The sequence below is a fragment of the Oncorhynchus tshawytscha genome, linkage group LG20 (genome assembly GCF_018296145.1).
Source record: "Oncorhynchus tshawytscha isolate Ot180627B linkage group LG20, Otsh_v2.0, whole genome shotgun sequence".
In the NCBI taxonomy this organism is placed as follows: Eukaryota; Metazoa; Chordata; class Actinopteri; order Salmoniformes; family Salmonidae; genus Oncorhynchus; species Oncorhynchus tshawytscha.
Window position 1 is genome coordinate 16,417,023 of NC_056448.1, and position 6,175 is coordinate 16,423,197.

At 44.8% G+C, this 6,175-nt stretch overlaps 1 protein-coding gene across 5 annotated transcripts in view; it reads right to left on the minus strand.

Annotated features, from left to right (window-relative positions):
• Window positions 1-6,175, minus strand: part of LOC112219368 (guanine nucleotide exchange factor VAV2) — a 1,336,992-nt gene that overhangs the window by 138,982 nt on the left and 1,191,835 nt on the right. The gene's annotated exons all lie outside the window — the stretch shown is intronic.

Below are 6,175 nucleotides of genomic sequence, written 5' to 3' on the forward strand. Positions count from 1 at the left end.
AACCCTAACCCAATGATCAGTTAGAGTTAACCCTAACCCTAACCCAATGATCAGTTAGAGTTAACCCTTATCCTATGATCAGTTAGAGTTAACCCTAACCCAATGATCAGTTAGAGTTCACCCTAACCCTAACCCAATGATCAGTTAGAGTTAACCCTAACCCTAACCCAATGATCAGTTAGAGTTAACCCTAACCCAATGATCAGTTAGAGTTAACCCTAACCCAATGATCAGTTAGAGTTAACGCTAATCCTATGATCAGTTAGAGTTAACCCTAACCCAATGATCAGTTAGAGTTAACCCTAACCCTAATCCAATGATCAGTTAGAGGTAACCCTAACCCAATGATCAGTTAGAGTTAACCCTAACCCTAACCAAATGAGCAGTTAGAGTTAACCCTAACCCTAACCCAATGATCAGTTAGAGGTAACCCTAACCCAATGATCAGTTAGAGTTAACCCTAACCCTAACCAAATGAGCAGTTAGGTAACACAGATGTGAGAGCAGAGGGTGCTAAAAGTGACACAAGCTGTCACAACTTTTTCACTCCGGACGCTTTATCTGGACATGATTCGTCAGGACCTCCAACAGCCGAAGCTAAGTAGTAACATTAACATGATGCCTTCTAATTGCAGTCGCTGTACTCGCCTTACGGCGAGGATAGCTGTGCTACAAGCCCAGCTTCAGACGCAATCGTTAGGCAAGGGTAATTTCAGTGTAGGAAAGGATGAAACAGCGTCTGTGCCACCAGTAAGTACAAATAGTAGTATAAATCCACTGGCACAGTCCCCGCAGCCGGACAACTTTCTCACGGTTTCTGGAAGGAAATGCTGTAGGAACGCTCAACCGGTGTCGCTCATTCAGCCGACAGAAACTTTCAACCGGTTTTCCCCATTAAGCAGCAAGTCGGAGTCAGAGGCCGAGTCTTCTCTGGTCTCTACTCCTCTCGTTACGGGGTCTGAGACGCCAAAGCTTCCCACCATTAGCTCTGACAAATTGAAAACTCTAGTCATTGGCGACTCCATTACCCGCAGTATTAGACTTAAAACGAATCATCCAGCGATCATACACTGTTTACCAGGGGGCAGGGCTACCGACGTTAAGGCTAATCTGAAGATGGTGCTGGTTAAAGCTAAAACTGGCGAGTGTAGAGAGTATAGAGATATTGTTATCCACGTCGGCACCAACGAAGCAACATAGCTTCTGCGTGTAAATCAGCTAGAAAGATTTGTCGGCATCGAGTAATTGTCTCTGGCCCCCTCCCAGTTAGGGGGAGTGATGAGCTCTACAGCAGAGTCTCACAACTCAATCGCTGGTTGAAAACTGTTTTCTGCCCCTCCCAAAAGATAGAATTTGTAGATAATTGGCCCTCTTTCTGGGACTCACCCACAAACAGGACCAAGCCTGACCTGCTGAGGAGTGACGGACTCCATCCTAGCTGGAGGAGTGCTCTCATCTTATCTACCAACATAGACAGGGCTCTAACTCCTCTAGCTCCACAACGAAATAGGGTGCAGGCAAGGCAGCAGGCTGTTAGCCAGCCTGCCAGCATAGTGGAGTCTGCCACTAGCACAGTCAGTGTAGTCAGCTCAGCTATCACCATTGAGACCGTGTCTGTGCCTCGACCTAGGTTGGGCAAAACTAAACATGGCGGTGTTCGCCTTAGCAATCTCACTAGGATAAAGACCACCTCCATTCCTGTCATTATTGAAAGAGATCATGATACCTCACATCTCAAAATACGGCTACTTAATGTTAGATCCCTTACTTCAAAGGCAATTATAGTCAATGAACTAATCACTGATCATAATCTTGATGTGATTGGCCTGACTGAAACATGGCTTAAGCCTGATGAATTTACTGTGTTAAATGAGGCCTCACCTCCTGGCTACACTAGTGACCATATCCCCCGTGCATCCCGCAAAGGCGGAGGTGTTGCTAACATTTACGATAGCAAATTTCAATTTACAAAAAATAAAATTACGTTTTCGTCTTTTGAGCTTCTAGTCATGAAATCTATGCAGCCTACTCAATCACTTTTTATAGCTACTGTTTACAGGCCTCCTGGGCCATATACAGCGTTCCTCACTGAGTTCCCTGAATTCCTATCGGACCTTGTAGTCATAGCAGATAATATTCTAATCTTTGGTGACTTTAATATTCACATGGAAAAGTCCACAGACCCACTCCAAAAGGCTTTCGGAGCCATCATCGACTCAGTGGGTTTTGTCCAACATGTCTCTGGACCCACTCACTGTCACAGTCATACGCTGGACCTAGTTTTGTCCCATGGAATAAATGTTGTGGATCTTAATGTTTTTCCTCATAATCCTGGACTATCGGACCACCATTTTATTACGTTTGCAATTGCAACAAATAATCTACTCAGACCCCAACCAAGGAACATCAAAAGTCGTGCTATAAATTCACTGACAACACAAAGATTCCTTGATGTCCTTCCAGATTCCCTCTGTCTACCCAAGGACGCCAGAGGACAAAAATCAGTTAACCACCTAACTGAGGAACTCAATTTAACCTTGCGAAATACCCTAGATGCAGTTGCACCCCTAAAAACTAAAAACATTTCTCATAAGAAACTAGCTCCCTGGTACACAGAAAATACCCGAGCTCTGAAGCAAGCTTCCAGAAAATTGGAACGGAAATGGCGCCACACCAAACTGGAAGTCTTCCGACTAGCTAAAGCCTCTCTTGAAAAAGCCAAACCTTGACCCAGAAAATATAAAAAACTATCGGCCTGTATCAAATCTTCCATTCCTCTCAAAAGTTTTAGAAAAGGCTGTTGCGCAGAAACTTACTGCCTATCTGAAGACAAACAATGTATACAAAATGCTTCAGTCTGGTTTTAGACCCCATCATAGCACTGAGACGGCACTTGTGAAGGTGGTAAATGACATTTTAATGGCATCGGACCGAGGCTCTGCATCTGTCCTCGTGCTCCTAGACCTTAGTGCTGCTTTTGATACCATCGATCACCACATTCTTTTGGAGAGATTGGAAACCCAAATTGGTCTACACGGACAAGTTCTGGCCTGGTTTAGATCTTATCTGTCGGAAAGATATCAGTTTGTCTCTGTGAATGGTTTGTCCTCTGACAAATCATCTGTAAATGTCGGTGTTTCTCAAGGTTCCGTTTTAGGACCACTATTGTTTTCACTATATATTTTACCTCTTGGGGATGTTATTCGAAAACATAATGTTAACTTTCACTGCTATGCGGATGACACACAGCTGTACATTTCAATGAAACTTGGTGAAGCCCCAAAATTGCCCTTGCTAGAAGCATGTGTTTCAGACATAAGGAAGTGGATGGCTGCAAACTTTCTACTTTTAAACTCGGACAAAACAGAGATGCTTGTTCTAGGTCCCAAGAAACAAAGAGATCTTCTGTTGAATCTGACAATTAATCTTAATGGTTGTACAGTCGTCTCAAATAAAACTGTGAAGGACCTCGGCATTACTCTGGACCCTGATCTCTCTTTTGAAGAACATATCAAGACCATTTCAAGGACAGCTTTTTTCCATCTACGTAACATTGCAAAAATCAGAAACTTTCTGTCCAAAAATGATGCAGAAAAATTAATCCATGCTTTTGTCACTTCTAGGTTAGACTACTGCAATGCTCTACTTTCCGGCTACCCGGATAAAGCACTAAATAAACTTCAGTTGGTGCTAAATACGGCTGCTAGAATCCTGACTAGAACCAAAAAATTTGATCATATTACTCCAGTGCTAGCCTCTCTACACTGGCTTCCTGTCAAAGCAAGGGCTCCTACCTATCTCTCTGATTTGGTCCTGCCGTACATACCTACACGTACGCTACGGTCACAAGACGCAGCCTCCTAATTGTCCCTAGAATTTCAAACAGCTGGAGGCAGGGCTTTCTCCTATAGAGCTCCATTTTTATGGAACGGTCTGCCTACCCATGTCAGAGACGCAAACTCGGTCTCAACCTTTAAGTCTTTACTGAAGACTTATCTCTTCAGTGGGTCATATGATTGACTGTAGTCTGGCCCAGGAGTGGGAAGGTGAACGGAAAGGCTCTGGAGCAACGAACCGCCTTTGCTGTCTCTGCCTGGCCGGTTCCCCTCTTTCCACTGGGATTCTCTGCCTCTAACCCTATTACAAGGGCTGAGTCACTGGCTTACTGGGGCCCTCTCATGCCGTCCCTGGAAGGGGTGCGTCACCTGAGTGGGTTGATTCACTAATGTGGTCATCCTGTCTGGGTTGGCGCCCCCCTTGGGTTGTGCCATGGCGGAGATCTTTGTGGGCTATACTCAGCCTTGTCTCAGGATGGTAAGTTGGTGGTTGAAGATATCCCTCTAGTGGTGTGGGGGCTGTGCTTTGGCAAAGTGGTGGGGTTATATCCTTCCTGTTTGGCCCTGTCTGGGGGTGTCCTCGGGTGGGGCCACAGTGTCTCCTGACCCCTCCTGTCTCAGCCTCCAGTATTTATGCTGCAGTAGTTTATGTGTCGGGGGGCTAGGGTCAGTTTGTTATATCTGGAGTACTTTTCCTGTCCTATTCGGTGTCCTGTGTGAATCTAAGTGTGCGTTCTCTAATTCTCTCCTTCTCTCTTTCTTTCTCTCTCTCGGAGGACCTGAGCCCTAGGACCATGCCCCAGGACTACCTGACATAATGACTCCTTGCTGTCCCCAGTCCACCTGACCGTGCTGCTGCTCCAGTTTCAACTGTTCTGCCTTATTATTATTTGACCATGCTGGTCATTTATGAACATTTGAACATCTTGGCCATGTTCTGTTATAATCTCCACCCGGCACAGCCAGAAGAGGACTGGCCACCCCACATAGCCTGGTTCCTCTCTAGGTTTCTTCCTAGGTTTTGGCCTTTCTATGGAGTTTTTCCTAGCCACCGTGCTTCTACACCTGCATTGCTTGCTGTTTGGGGTTTTAGGCTGGGTTTCTGTACAGCACTTTGAGATATCAGCTGATGTACGAAGGGCTATATAAATACATTTGATTTGATTTGAAGGTGTGACACAATGTTCAGTCAGCCACACAAATGCCTGACTGACCTTTCTAACCGTATGTAAATGTCTGCTAGAGTGGTCTCCATGCTTGCGCTCCCGCAGTGCTGGATCTGTACTGTAGTCTATGCTTTGTGTTGGGTTGCTTCGGGTTGGTGTCATAAATATGGACTGAATGGATACAGTGAGTGGGCTGGCCATGCAAGCGACAGGGACTAGGTGAGATGCTTTGATGCTGATTAGAAAATGAAATAATGTGTTTTGTTTTATACGCTTCTGTTATTTTTACAAGTTCTGAAGGAGCATCTTGTTCATGTAAGAGAGACTGCAGAAAAGCCTTCAGGCATGGGAGAAATTATGCATGGTATTGTGAACACACCAGATGGGGTCCCGAGGCAGAGTACACTGAGGTTTAGGGTGTTAATGAGATGGAAATGTAGGTAGCAATGTAGGTAGCACAGGGCTCATTTTAATGGATGACGCTGCATGGTTACTCAGGTTGGAGCAGGCTGGCATCCCACATGACAGGTAGAAAACCTGCATGCAGAAAATATCCCATTTGTCAAATTTGGCTGGGGACACAAGCTCATTATAATGACAAGAAGTGCACCTCCTACAGAGCTGATTATTAATCACTGTCTCATGTGTACACTATCAAAGGAGCACTCCCATAATGACTCCACTCTGCCTTGGTGATAGACCATGCAGTCAGCCAAGCAGACACTATTAGTGGATTAAATGGTTTCCCTCCTGAATTATCAAGTAATAATCAATGGGTTTTCAATGGTGTAAATATAAAATAAAGTATAGGTATGCTTATACATATTGAGGCCTTTTCCAGACATGTGACAATTACGTTTACAATCGAGTGCATACCATGGTCGGGTCCCTAACATGTCTACTGTGTGGTATATGGCCCATACTGTATCTGGTATCTGGCCATAGGCTTCACCTAGTTATCTTAACTTAACCGACCCCTAAGAAAACCGAGATAACCAAGGAGCAGCCGACCTCAAGTTAACGTTTCACTTTCTTTCTTTTTTCGCTACCTATCCTGGCAGCAAGACATATTCTAAAACTGTTTTTAGAAAGTAAAACGCCAAGACTATTGCGGTAGTTACCGGTCTCGATCATTCTTCTGGAGCATGCTATTCTTCTTCCCTGGTACCTTCC